Source organism: Taudactylus pleione, unplaced genomic scaffold, assembly GCF_031769625.1.
Source record: "Taudactylus pleione unplaced genomic scaffold, aTauple2 ptg000680l, whole genome shotgun sequence".
Taxonomy (NCBI): Eukaryota; Metazoa; Chordata; class Amphibia; order Anura; family Myobatrachidae; genus Taudactylus; species Taudactylus pleione.
Window position 1 is genome coordinate 132,555 of NW_028285082.1, and position 13,007 is coordinate 145,561.

Below are 13,007 nucleotides of genomic sequence, written 5' to 3' on the forward strand. Positions count from 1 at the left end.
ACCCTTCTTTTTTGTGCCAGAAAGACGAGGTGGCTGAGTGGTTAAGGCGATGGACTGCTAATCCATTGTGCTCTGCACGCATGGGTTCAAATCCCATCCTCGTCGGTTTGGAATTGTTTGCTTGGAAATGGAATTTTGCAAATAATGCTTCATAAGTGAAGCTGACACTCAAAAGTCAAAAATAAACTAATTCAATTAAGAAATCTACTTCAATGAACAATGCTTTTCATTAAAGACATACATAGAACACATTTAGTGAAAATCTACCATTACTGTTATAGGAGTAGTCATGTCATTGGCCAGATGTGTATGTTATGATTTTTTGTTGTTTGTGATGGATCAACATGATGGTGTAGTAGTTCACAAATATAGGTTACGTTTAAAGTAAAATAAATGTTCTTTAAGCAAAGGCTCACTTGAAAGTGGACTTGCTAACAAGCCTGTGATATTGATGAGAACACAACCAATAATGTATAAATAATTGATTTAAAACAAGACAAGTGGTGTCAGAAAACCCTTCATTATTTGTGCCAGAAAGACGAGGTGGCCGAGTGGTTAAGGCGATGGACTTCACTTCACTTATAAAACATTATTTGCAAAAATTCCATTTCCTAGCAAACAATTCCAATCCGATGAGGATGGGATTTGAACCCATGCGTGCAGAGCACAATCTATTGTGCTCTGCATCCATGGGTTCAAATCCCTTCCTCGTCGGTTTGGAATTATTTGCTTGGAAATGGAATTTTTGCAAATAATGCTTCATAAGTGAAGCAGACACTCAAATGTTAAAAATAAACTAGTTCAATTAAGAAATCTACTTCAATGAACAATGCTTTTCATTAAAGACATACATAGAACACATTTATTGAAAATCTACCATTACTGTTATAGTAGTAGTCATGTCATTGGCCAGATTTGTATGTTATGATTTTTTGTCATTTGTGATGGATCAACATGATGGTGCAGTAGTTCACAAATATAGGTTACATTTCATGTAAAATAAATGTTCTTTAAGCAAAGGCTCACTTGAAAGTGGACTTGCTAACAAGCCTGTGATATTGATGAGAACACAACTAACAATGTATAAAGAATTGATTTAATATATGACAAGTGGTGTCAGAAAACCCTTCTTTTTTGTGCCAGAAAGACGAGGTGGCCGAGTGGTTAAGGCGATGGACTGCTAATCAATTGTGCTCTGCACGCATGGGTTCAAATCCCATCCTCGTCGGTTTGGAATTGTTTGCTTGGAAATGGAATTTGGAAATAATGCTTCATAAGTGAAGCTGACACTCAAAAGTCAAAAATAAACTAATTCAATTAAGAAATCTACTTCAATGAACAATGCTTTTCATTAAAGACATACATAGAACACATTTAGTGAAAATCTACCATTACTGTTATAGGAGTAGTCATGTAATTGGCCAGATGTGTATGTTATGATTTTTTGTCATTTGTGATGGATCAACATGATGGTGCAGTAGTTCACAAATATAGGTTACATTTCAAGTAAAATAAATGTTCTTTAAGCAAAGGCTCACTTGAATGTGGACATGCTAACAAGCCTGTGATATTGATGAGAACACAACCAATAATGTATAAAGAATTGATTTAAAACAAGACAATTGGTGTCAGAAAACCCTTCTTTATTTGTGGCAGAATGACGAGGTGGCCGAGTGGTTAAGGCGATGAACTTCACTTCACTTCACATATGAAGCATTATTTGCAAAAATTCCATTTCCAAGCAAACAATTCCAAACCAACGAGGATGGGATTTGAACCCATGCATGCAGAGCACAATCCACTGTGCTCTCCATGCATGGGTTCAAATCCCATCCTCGTCGGTTTGGAATTGTTTGCTTGGAAATGGAATTTTGCAAATAATGCTTCATAAGTGAAGCTGACACTCAAAAGTCAAAAATAAACTAATTCAATTAAGAAATCTACTTCAATGAACAATGCTTTTCATTAAAGACATACATAGAACACATTTAGTGAAAATCTACTATTACTGTTATAGGAGTAGTCATGTCATTGGCCAGATGTGTATGTTATGATTTTTTGTTGTTTGTGATGGATCAACATGATGGTGTAGTAGTTCACAAATATAGGTTACGTTTAAAGTAAAATAAATGTTCTTTAAGCAAAGGCTCACTTGAAAGTGGACTTGCTAACAAGCCTGTGATATTGATGAGAACACAACCAATAATGTATAAATAATTGATTTAAAACAAGACAAGTGGTGTCAGAAAACCCTTCATTATTTGTGCCAGAAAGACGAGGTGGCCGAGTGGTTAAGGCGATGGACTTCACTTCACTTATAAAACATTATTTGCAAAAATTCCATTTCCTAGCAAACAATTCCAAACCGATGAGGATGGGATTTGAACCCATGCGTGCAGAGCACAATCTAATGTGCTCTGCATCCATGGGTTCAAATCCCATCCTCGTCGGTTTGGAATTATTTGCTTGGAAATGGAATTTTTGCAAATAATGCTTCATAAGTGAAGCAGACACTCAAATGTTAAAAATAAACTAGTTCAATTAAGAAATCTACTTCAATGAACAATGCTTTTCATTAAAGACATACATAGAACACATTTATTGAAAATCTACCATTACTGTTATAGTAGTAGTCATGTCATTGGCCAGATGTGTATGTTATGATTTTTTGTCATTTGTGATGGATCAACATGATGGTGCAGTAGTTCACAAATATAGGTTACATTTCATGTAAAATAAATGTTCTTTAAGCAAAGGCTCACTTGAAAGTGGACTTGCTAACAAGCCTGTGATATTGATGAGAACACAACTAACAATGTATAAAGAATTGATTTAATATATGACAAGTGGTGTCAGAAAACCCTTCTTTTTTGTGCCAGAAAGACGAGGTGGCCGAGTGGTTAAGGCGATGGACTGCTAGTCCATTGTGCTCTGCACGCATGGGTTCAAATCCCATCCTCGTTGGTTTGGAATTGTTTGCTTGGAAATGGAATTTTGGAAATAATGCTTCATAAGTGAAGCTGACACTCAAAAGTCAAAAATAAACTAATTTAATTAAGAAATCTACTTCAATGAACAATGCTTTTCATTAAAGACATACATAGAACACATTTAGTGAAAATCTACCATTACTGTTATAGGAGTAGTCATGTAATTGGCCAGATGTGTATGTTATGATTTTTTGTCATTTGTTATGGATCAACATGATGGTGCAGTAGTTCACAAATATAGGTTACATTTCAAGTAAAATAAATGTTCTTTAAGCAAAGGCTCACTTGAATGTGGACATGCTAACAAGCCTGTGATATTGATGAGAACACAACCAATAATGTATAAATAATTGATTTAAAACAAGACTAGTGGTGTCAGAAAACCCTTCTTTATTTGTGCCAGAATGACGAGGTGGCCGAGTGGTTAAGGCGATGAACTTCACTTCACTTCACATATGAAGCATTATTTGCAAAAATTCCATTTCCAAGCAAACAATTCCAAACCAACGAGGATGGGATTTGAACCCATGCATGCAGAGCACAATCCATTGTGCTCTCCATGCATGGGTTCAAATCCCATCCTCGTCGGTTTGGAATTGTTTGCTTGGAAATGGAATTTTTGCAAATAATGCTTCTTAAGTGAAGCTGACACTCAAATGTCAAAAATATACTAGTTCAATTAAGAAATCTACTTCAATGAACAATGCTTTTCATTAAAGACATTCATAGCACACATTTAGGGAAAAACTACCATTACTGTTATAGTAGAAGTCATGTCATTGGCCAGATTTGTAAGTTATGATTTTTTGTCATTTGTGATGGATCAACATGATGGTGTAGTAGTTCACAAATATAGGTTACATTTAAAGTAAAATAAATGTTATTTAAGCAAAGGCACACTTGAAAGTGGACTTGCTAACAAGCCTGTGATATTGATGAGAACACAACCAACAATGTATAAAGAATTGATTTAAAATATGACAAGTGGTGTCTTGAAAACCCATCTTTTTTGTGCCAGAAAGACGAGGTTTCCGAGTGGTTAAGGCGATGGACTTCACTTCACTTATAAAACATTATTTGCAAAAATTCCATTTGTTAGCAAACAATTCCAAACCGATGAGGATGGGATTTGAACCCATGCGTGCAGAGCACAATCCATTGTGCTCTGCATCCATGGGTTCAAATCCCATCCTCGTCGGTTTGGAATTATTTGCTTGGAAATGGAATTTTTGCAAATAATGCTTCATAAGTGAAGCAGACACTCAAATGTCAAAAATAAACTAGTTCAATTAAGAAATCTACTTCAATGAACAATGCTTTTCATTAAAGACATACATAGAACACATTTAGTGAAAATCTACCATTACTGTTATAGTAGTAGTCATGTCATTGGCCAGATTTGTATGTTATGATTTTTTGTCGTTTGTGATGGATCAACATGATGGTGTAGTAGTTCACAAATATAAGTTACGTTTAAAGTAAAATAAATGTTCTTTAAGCAAAGGCTCACTTGAAAGTGGACTTGCTAAAAAGCCTGTGATATTGCTGAGAACACAACCAACAATGTGTAAAGAAATGATTTAAAATATGACAAGTGGTGTCAGACAACACTTCTTTATTTGTGCCAGAAAGACGAGGTGGCCGAGTGGTTTAAGCGATGGACTGCTAATCCATTGTGCTCTGCATGCATGGGTTCAAATCCCATCTTTATTGGTCTGGAAATGAATGCTTTGAAATGGAATATAACAAATAATGCTTTATAAGTGAAGTGACACTCAAATGTCAAAAATAAACTAATTCAATTAAGAAATCTACTTCAATGAACAATGCTTTTCATTAAAGACATACATAGCACACATTTAGTGAAAATCTACCATTACTGTTATAGTAGAAGTCATGTCATTGGCCAGATGTGTATGTTATGATTTTTTGTCATTTGTGATGGATCAACATGATGGTGCAGTAGTTCACAAATATAGGTTACATTTCAAGTATATTAAATGTTCTTTAAGCAAAGGCTCACTTGAAAGTGGACTTGCTAACAAGCCTGTGATATTGATGAGAACACAACCAAAAAAGTATAAAGAATTGATTTAAAATATGACAAGTGTTGTCCGAAAACCCTTCTTTTTTGTGCCAGAAAGACGAGGTGGCTGAGTGGTTAAGGCGATGGACTGCTAATCCATTGTGCTCTGCACGCATGGGTTCAAATCCCATCCTCGTCGGTTTGGAATTGTTTGCTTGGAAATGGAATTTTGCAAATAATGCTTCATAAGTGAAGCTGACACTCAAAAGTCAAAAATAAACTAATTCAATTAAGAAATCTACTTCAATGTACAATGCTTTTCATTAAAGACATACATAGAACACATTTAGTGAAAATCTACCATTACTGTTATAGGAGTAGTCATGTCATTGGCCAGATGTGTATGTTATGATTTTTTGTTGTTTGTGATGGATCAACATGATGGTGTAGTAGTTCACAAATATAGGTTACGTTTAAAGTAAAATAAATGTTCTTTAAGCAAAGGCTCACTTGAAAGTGGACTTGCTAACAAGCCTGTGATATTGATGAGAACACAACCAATAATGTATAAATAATTGATTTAAAACAAGACAAGTGGTGTCAGAAAACCCTTCATTATTTGTGCCAGAAAGACGAGGTGGCCGAGTGGTTAAGGCGATGGACTTCACTTCACTTATAAAACATTATTTGCAAAAATTCCATTTCCTAGCAAACAATTCCAAACCGATGAGGATGGGATTTGAACCCATGCGTGCAGAGCACAATCTATTGTGCTCTGCATCCAGGGGTTCAAATCCCATCCTCGTCGGTTTGGAATTATTTGCTTGGAAATGGAAGTTTTGCAAATAATGCTTCATAAGTGAAGCAGACACTCAAATGTTAAAAATAAACTAGTTCAATTAAGAAATCTACTTCAATGAACAATGCTTTTCATTAAAGACATACATAGAACACATTTATTGAAAATCTACCATTACTGTTATAGTAGTAGTCATGTCATTGGCCAGATTTGTATGTTATGATTTTTTGTCATTTGTGATGGATCAACATGATGGTGCAGTAGTTCACAAATATAGGTTACATTTCATGTAAAATAAATGTTCTTTAAGCAAAGGCTCACTTGAAAGTGGACTTGCTAACAAGCCTGTGATATTGATGAGAACACAACTAACAATGTATAAAGAATTGATTTAATATATGACAAGTGGTGTCAGAAAACCCTTCTTTTTGTGCCAGAAAGACGAGGTGGCCGAGTGGTTAAGGCGATGGACTGCTAATCCATTGTGCTCTGCACGCATGGGTTCAAATCCCATCCTCGTCGGTTTGGAATTGTTTGCTTGGAAATGGAATTTTGGAAATAATGCTTCATAAGTGAAGTGACACTCAAATGTCAAAAATAAACTAATTCAATTAGGAAATCTTCTTCAATGAACAATGCTTTTCATTAAAGACATACATAGAACACATTAAGTGAAAATCTACCATTACTGTTATAGTAGAAGTCATGTCATTGGCCAGATATGTATGTTATGATTTTTTGTCGTTTGTGATGGATCAACATGCTGGTGTAGTAGTTCACAAATATAGGTTATGTTTAAATAAAATAAATGTTCTTTAAGCAAAGGCTCACTTGAAAGTGGAATTGCTAACAAGCCAGTGATATTGCTGTGAACACAACCAACAATGTATAAAGAATTGATTTAAAATATGACAAGTGGTGTCAGAAAACCCTTCTATATTTGTGCCAGAAAGACGAGGTGGCCGAGCGGTTAAGGCTCTGCACGCCTTAACCACGCACGCATGGATTCAAATCCCATCCTTGTCGGTTTGGAATTATATGCTTGGAAATGGAATTTTACAAATAATGCTTCATAAGTGAAGTGACACTCAAATGTCAAAAATAAACTAATTCAATTAAGAAATCTAGTTCAATGAACAATGCTTTTCATTAAAGACATACATAGAACACATTTAGTGAAAATCTACCTTTACTGTTATAGTAGTAGTCATGTTATTGGCCAGATTTGTATGTTATGATTTTTTGTCGTTTGTGATGGATCAACATGATGGTGTAGTAGTTCACAAATATAAGTTACGTTTAAAGTAAAATAAATGTTCTTTAAGCAAAGGCTCACTTGAAAGTGGACTTGCTAACAAGCCTGTGATATTGCTGAGAACACAACCAACAATGTGTAAAGAAATGATTTAAAATATGACAAGTGGTGTCAGACAACATTTCTTTTTTGTGCCAGAAAGACGAGGTGGCCGAGTGGTTAAGGCGATGGACTGCTAATCCATTGTGCTCTGCACGCATGAGTTCAAATCCCATCCTTGTCGGTTTGGAATTGTATGCTTGGAAATGGGATTTTTCAAATAATGCTTCATAAGTGAAGTGACACTCAAATGTCAAAAATAAACTAATTCAATTAGGAAATCTTCTTCAATGAACAATGCTTTTCATTAAAGACATACATAGAACACATTAAGTGAAAATCTACAATTACTGTTATAGTAGAAGTCATGTCATTGGCCAGATATGTATGTTATGATTTTTTGTCGTTTGTGATGGATCAACATGCTGGTGTAGTAGTTCACAAATATAGGTTATGTTTAAATAAAATAAATGTTCTTTAAGCAAAGGCTCACTTGAAAGTGGAATTGCTAACAAGCCTGTGATATTGCTGTGAACACAACCAACAATGTATAAAGAATTGATTTAAAATATGACAAGTGGTGTCAGAAAACCCTTCTTAATTTGTGCCAGAAAGACGAGTTGGCCGAGTGGTTAAGGCTCTGCACGCCTTAACCACGCACGCATGGATTCAAATCCCATCCTTGTCGGTTTGGAATTATATGCTTGGAAATGGAATTTTACAAATAAGGCTTCATAAGTGAAGTGACACTCAAATGTCAAAAATAAACTAATTCAATTAAGAAATCTAGTTCAATGAACAATGCTTTTCATTAAAGACATACATAGCACACATTTAGTGAAAATCTACCATTACTGTTATAGTAGAAGTCATGTCATTGGCCTGATGTGTATGTTATGATTTTTTGTCGTTTGTGATGGATCAACATGCTGGTGTAGTAGTTCACAAATATAGGTTATGTTTAAAGTAAAATAAATGTTCTGTAAGCAAAGGCTCACTTGAAAGTGGAATTGCTAACAAGCCTGTGATATTGCTGAGAAGACAAACAACAATGTATAAAGAATTGATTTAAAATATGACAAGTGGTGTCAGAAAACCCTTCTTTTTTGTGCTAGAAAGATGAGGTGGCCGAGTGGTTAAGGCGATGGACTGCTAATCTGTTGTGCTCTGCACGCATGGGTTCAAATCCCATCCTCGTCGGTTTGGAATTGTTTGCTTGGAAATGGAATTTTGCAAATAATGCTTCATAACTGAAGCTGACACTCAAAAGTCAAAAATAAACTAATTCAATTAAGAAATCTACTTCAATGAACAATGCTTTTCATTAAAGACATACATAGAACACATTTAGTGAAAATCTACCATTACTGTTATAAGAGTAGTCATGTCATTGGCCAGATGGGTATGTTATGATTTTTTGTCATTTGTGATGGATGAACATGATGGTGTAGTAGTTCACAAATATAGGTTACGTTTAAAGTAAAATAAATGTTCTTTAAGCAAAGGCTCACTTGAAAGTGGACTTGCTAACAAGCCTGTGATATTGATGAGAACACAACCAATAATGTATAAATAATTGATTTAAACAAGACAAGTGGTGTCAGAAAACCATTCTTTATTTGTGCCAGAAAGACGAGGTGGCCGAGTAGTTAAGGCGATGGACTTCACTTCACTTATAAAACATTATTTGCAAAAATTCCATTTCCTAGCAAACAATTCCAATCCGATGAGGATGGGATTTGAACCCATGCGTGCAGAGAACAATCCATTGTGCTCTGCATCCATGGGTTCAAATCCCATCCTCGTCGGTTTGGAATTATTTGCTTGGAAATGGAATTTTTGCAAATAATGCTTCATAAGTGAAGCTGACACTCAAATGTCAAAAATAAACTAGTTCAATTAAGAAATCTACTTCAATGAACAATGCTTTTCATTAAAGACATACATAGAACACATTTAGTGAAAATCTACCTTTACTGTTATAGTAGTAGTCATGTCATTGGCCAGATTTGTATGTTATGATTTTTTGTCGTTTGTGATGGATCAACATGATGGTGTAGTAGTTCACAAATAATAGTTACGTTTAAAGTAAAATAAATGTTCTTTAAGCAAAGGCTCACTTGAAAGTGGACTTGCTAACAAGCCTGTGATATTGCTGAGAACACAACCAACAATGTGTAAAGAAATGATTTAAAATATGACAAGTGGTTTCAGACAACACTTCTTTTTTGTGCCAGAAAGACGAGGTGGCCGAGTAGTTAAGGCGATGGACTGCTAATCCATTGTGCTCTGCACGCATGAGTTCAAATCCCATCCTTGTCGGTTTGGAATTGTATGCTTGGAAATGTGATTTTTCAAATAATGCTTCATAAGTGAAGTGACACTCAAATGTCAAAAATAAACTAATTCAATTAAGAAATCTACTTCAATGAACAATGCTTTTCATTAAAGACATACATAGCACACATTTAGTGAAAATCTACGATTGCTGTTATAGTAGAAGTCGTGTCATTGGCCAGATGTGTATGTTATGATTTTTTGTCATTTGTGATGGATCAACATGATGGTGCAGTAGTTCACAAATATAGGTTACATTTCAAGTATATTAAATGTTCTTTAAGCAAAGGCTCACTTGAAAGTGGACTTGCTAACAAGCCTGTGATATTGATGAGAACACAACCAAAAAAGTATAAAGAATTGATTTAAAATATGACAAGTGTTGTCCGAAAACCCTTCTTTTTTGTGCCAGAAAGACGAGGTGGCTGAGTGGTTAAGGCAATGGACTGCTAATCCATTGTGCTCTGCACGCATGGGTTCAAATCCCATCCTCGTCGGTTTGGAATTGTTTGCTTGGAAATGGAATTTTGCAAATAATGCTTCATAAGTGAAGCTGACACTCAAAAGTCAAAAATAAACTAATTCAATTAAGAAATCTACTTCAATGAACAATGCTTTTCATTAAAGACATACATAGAACACATTTAGTGAAAATCTACCATTACTGTTATAAGAGTAGTCATGTCATTGGCCAGATGTGTATGTTATGATTTTTTGTTGTTTGTGATGGATCAACATGATGGTGTAGTAGTTCACAAATATAGGTTACGTTTAAAGTAAAATAAATGTTCTTTAAGCAAAGGCTCACTTGAAAGTGGACTTGCTATCAAGCCTGTGATATTGATGAGAACACAACCAATAATGTATAAATAATTGATTTAAAACAAGACAAGTGGTGTCAGAAAACCCTTCATTATTTGTGCCAGAAAGACGAGGTGGCCGAGTGGTTAAGGCGATGGACTTCATTTCACTTATAAAACATTATTTGCAAAAATTCCATTTCCTAGCAAACAATTCCAAACCAATGAGGATGGGATTTGAACCCATGCGTGCAGAGCACAATCTATTGTGCTCTGCATCCATGGGTTCAAATCCCATCCTCGTCGGTTTGGAATTATTTGCTTGGAAATGGAATTTTTGCAAATAATGCTTCATAAGTGAAGCAGACACTCAAATGTTAAAAATAAACTAGTTCAATTAAGAAATCTACTTCAATGAACAATGCTTTTCATTAAAGACATACATAGAACACATTTATTGAAAATCTACCATTACTGTTATAGTAGTAGTCATGTCATTGGCCAGATTTGTATGTTATGATTTTTTGTCATTTGTGATGGATCAACATGATGGTGCAGTAGTTCACAAATATAGGTTACATTTCATGTAAAATAAATGTTCTTTAAGCAAAGGCTCACTTGAAAGTGGACTTGCTAACAAGCCTGTGATATTGATGAGAACACAACCAAAAAAGTATAAAGAATTGATTTAAAATATGACAAGTGTTGTCCGAAAACCCTTCTTTTTGTGCCAGAAAGACGAGGTGGCCGAGTGGTTAAGGCGATGGACTTCACTTCACTTATGAAACATTATTTGCAAAAATTCAATTTCCTAGCAAACAATTCCAAACCGATGAGGATGGGATTTGAACCCATGCGTGCAGAGCACAATCTATTGTGCTCTGCATCCAGGGGTTCAAATCCCATCCTCGTCGGTTTGGAATTATTTGCTTGGAAATGGAAGTTTTGCAAATAATGCTTCATAAGTGAAGCAGACACTCAAATGTTAAAAATAAACTAGTTCAATTAAGAAATCTACTTCAATGAACAATGCTTTTCATTAAAGACATACATAGAACACATTTATTGAAAATCTACCATTACTGTTATAGTAGTAGTCATGTCATTGGCCAGATTTGTATGTTATGATTTTTTGTCATTTGTGATGGATCAACATGATGGTGCAGTAGTTCACAAATATAGGTTACATTTCATGTAAAATAAATGTTCTTTAAGCAAAGGCTCACTTGAAAGTGGACTTGCTAACAAGCCTGTGATATTGATGAGAACACAACTAACAATGTATAAAGAATTGATTTAATATATGACAAGTGGTGTCAGAAAACCCTTCTTTTTTGTGCCAGAAAGACGAGGTGGCCGAGTGGTTAAGGCGATGGACTGCTAATCCATTGTGCTCTGCACGCATGGGTTCAAATCCCATCCTCGTCGGTTTGGAATTGTTTGCTTGGAAATGGAATTTTGGAAATAATGCTTCATAAGTGAAGCTGACACTCAAAAGTCAAAAATAAACTAATTCAATTAAGAAATCTGCTTCAATGAACAATGCTTTTCATTAAAGACATACATAGAACACATTTAGTGAAAATCTACCATTACTGTTATAGGAGTAGTCATGTAATTGGCCAGATGTGTATGTTATGATTTTTTGTCATTTGTGATGGATCAACATGATGGTGCAGTAGTTCACAAATATAGGTTACATTTCAAGTAAAATAAATGTTCTTTAAGCAAAGGCTCACTTGAATGTGGACATGCTAACAAGCCTGTGATATTGATGAGAACACAACCAATAATTATAAAGAATTAATTTAAAACAAGACAATTGGTGTCAGAAAACCCTTCTTTATTTGTGCCAGAATGACGAGGTGGCCGAGTGGTTAAGGCGATGAACTTCACTTCACTTCACATATGAAGCATTATTTGCAAAAATTCCATTTCCAAGCAAACAATTCCAAACCAACGAGGATGGGATTTGAACCCATGCATGCAGAGCACAATCCACTGTGCTCTCCATGCATGGGTTCAAATCCCATCCTCGTCGGTTTGGAATTGTTTGCTTGGAAATGGAATTTTGCAAATAATGCTTCATAAGTGAAGCTGACACTCAAAAGTCAAAAATAAACTAATTCAATTAAGAAATCTACTTCAATGAACAATGCTTTTCATTAAAGACATACATAGAACACATTTAGTGAAAATCTACTATTACTGTTATAGGAGTAGTCATGTCATTGGCCAGATGTGTATGTTATGATTTTTTGTTGTTTGTGATGGATCAACATGATGGTGTAGTAGTTCACAAATATAGGTTACGTTTAAAGTAAAATAAATGTTCTTTAAGCAAAGGCTCACTTGAAAGTGGACTTGCTAACAAGCCTTTGATATTGATGAGAACACAACCAATAATGTATAAATAATTGATTTAAAACAAGACAAGTGGTGTCTTGAAAACCCATCTTTTTTGTGCCAGAAAGACGAGGTTTCCGAGTGGTTAAGGCGATGGACTTCACTTCACTTATAAAACATTATTTGCAAAAATTCCATTTCCTAGCAAACAATTCCAAACCGATGAGGATGGGATTTGAACCCATGCGTGCAGAGCACAATCCATTGTGCTCTGCATCCATGGGTTCAAATCCCATCCTCGTCGGTTTGGAATTATTTGCTTGGAAATGGAATTTTTGCAAATAATGCTTCATAA

At 35.1% G+C, this 13,007-nt stretch overlaps 7 non-coding genes across 7 annotated transcripts; all 7 read left to right on the forward strand.

The window, feature by feature from the left end:
- The first annotated feature begins 23 nt into the window (after positions 1-23).
- On the forward strand, positions 24-105 carry TRNAS-GCU (transfer RNA serine (anticodon GCU)). The gene has a single exon. It is a non-coding gene; the product is annotated as a tRNA-Ser (tRNA).
- Positions 106-1,146: 1,041 nt separating this feature from the next.
- Positions 1,147-1,228, forward strand: TRNAS-GCU (transfer RNA serine (anticodon GCU)). The gene has a single exon. It is a non-coding gene; the product is annotated as a tRNA-Ser (tRNA).
- A 3,905-nt stretch (positions 1,229-5,133) lies between these two features.
- Positions 5,134-5,215, forward strand: TRNAS-GCU (transfer RNA serine (anticodon GCU)). The gene has a single exon. It is a non-coding gene; the product is annotated as a tRNA-Ser (tRNA).
- Positions 5,216-6,255: 1,040 nt separating this feature from the next.
- Positions 6,256-6,337, forward strand: TRNAS-GCU (transfer RNA serine (anticodon GCU)). The gene has a single exon. It is a non-coding gene; the product is annotated as a tRNA-Ser (tRNA).
- A 934-nt stretch (positions 6,338-7,271) lies between these two features.
- TRNAS-GCU (transfer RNA serine (anticodon GCU)) lies at positions 7,272-7,353 on the forward strand. The gene has a single exon. It is a non-coding gene; the product is annotated as a tRNA-Ser (tRNA).
- A 2,568-nt stretch (positions 7,354-9,921) lies between these two features.
- TRNAS-GCU (transfer RNA serine (anticodon GCU)) lies at positions 9,922-10,003 on the forward strand. Its single transcript has one exon. It is a non-coding gene; the product is annotated as a tRNA-Ser (tRNA).
- Positions 10,004-11,652: 1,649 nt separating this feature from the next.
- Positions 11,653-11,734, forward strand: TRNAS-GCU (transfer RNA serine (anticodon GCU)). The gene has a single exon. It is a non-coding gene; the product is annotated as a tRNA-Ser (tRNA).
- Positions 11,735-13,007: the final 1,273 nt, after the last annotated feature.